This window comes from Egretta garzetta, unplaced genomic scaffold (genome assembly GCF_000687185.1).
Source record: "Egretta garzetta isolate BGI_Z169 unplaced genomic scaffold, ASM68718v1 scaffold388, whole genome shotgun sequence".
Classification (NCBI taxonomy): domain Eukaryota; kingdom Metazoa; phylum Chordata; class Aves; order Pelecaniformes; family Ardeidae; genus Egretta; species Egretta garzetta.
In genome coordinates, this window is record NW_009260610.1 from 379885 (window position 1) to 381674 (window position 1790).

Sequence of the window (1790 nt, forward strand, 5' to 3'; positions counted from 1 at the left end):
GTTCACCTATTTAACTAGACAAAAAGTAAGAATAAAAAGAGAGAGAAAAGAAGAAATAATAAGAAAAAAACCCAGTAATACTAACACACTCCCTATTTCACAGCACAAGAAAAAAGGGATATAAAAAGAAGGTCAGTTAGGAAATTAAAAATCAACTAGAGGAATTAATCATCATGTATTGCACAATTATATTGTACAATTCTTTGCCACAACAACTCATGAGGACAGAAAGCATCTCCAGATATATGAAACTGTAAAACATTTTGGAAAATAAACCATATATTTTATTGGATAATTCTTTAAACACTCAGGTAAAAAAATTGGGCACAGATTACACAAATTATTTCATCCTTCCCCTCCTGCCCCCAGTTTTCCCATGGTATTCCTAGCTCATAAGTGATTAGAGGAGACTTTTCAGAAAGCAAGAAATTGGACTAGGTATCTACATCATATACTTCAAAGACAATTCTTCTACTTATGGGGGCGATGTCACTTTTTTTCCCTGTCACTAAAATAACAGGTTGCTGCTTTAATCATTTAAGGTTGCACCTCATGTAAAGCTGTGTTTATACGTTTGCAACTAATTGTGATGTATATTTCATAATCAAAATTCACAAACATTTCCGTCTGCCACAGTGAAAGTTAAATTGCGATTCCTCAGACATATAAATGTTATCTTCATGTGCAGTAAGCATTTAGATTTCAGCATGAGGCATCAACTCTGTAACCACATGAGCAGTCCCTTATGTACACTCAACTTACTTTTCTAAAGCATTCAAAAACAAACACACACTGCAGTTCCGTAAACACATGTATTTTATATATTATAGCAAGACATCAAATCAGCAAAGGAGATCACATTACAAGAAGAAAGACAGTGGAATACCTGACCCTCTGTGCTTTCCCTAAGCCAAGCCTTTAAATTAAAATATTCTCTGCTACATAAGAAAAAAAAAAAAAAGTCCAAATGACAAGAAAACCCAGTAAGGTCCCATAACTAGGAAGAGACCATTTGCATAAATATTTATACAGACTGAAAATACCACATAAATAACTGCTTTTAACTTTCTTTTTAGCTTCTGCAAAGCTGAAAGAGAAAGATTACCCAAATACTTGAGTTTATATACTGCTAAGAAAAAATTATGCCTAGCTGAAAGACCCACAGGATTCATGGACACTTTAGAGATGTTTAATTTAAAAACAATAAATATTTTGACAACAAACACATGGTTTTCAACTTGATCAGCAACTATGACAGCCACACTGAAGATGAAACAGCAAGCCTGAGGAAGGCAAGGAATTGTTAAAATACACAAGTGCATCTAGTACATGTTGTAGCTTTTTCCTTTAAATAATTCATAAAATTGATCAAGTGAAAGCCAGATGAAATGTGTTATGAGAGGCGAGGACTACAAAACAGATCCTGCAATTTGTGGGACTCCTCGGGTACGGATTCATCTTACAAATAACAAGAAAACACACTCCTGAAACCACCCATTCACGTGTCGTACCAGCATTAGATGGGTACCGAGAACGTGTATATATAATGGCAAGGCCAAAAAGGTTCACAAATCACACAGACCTTGCCCACAGTATGTAGAATCGATATACTGAGGGGAAATAAAAAATAATTTTCAAAGGACCTCAATCACAAGCTCTGGGCTGGCAGGTCACCCCCCGCCAGAGGGGTAAAGAAGGACAGCATTGACCCCCCAGCACTTTCACCCTCTGCACGGCCCCGCCAAGAGCACGAAGCGCTTTAAGCAGAGACGCAGTAACGAAGGCGAGGA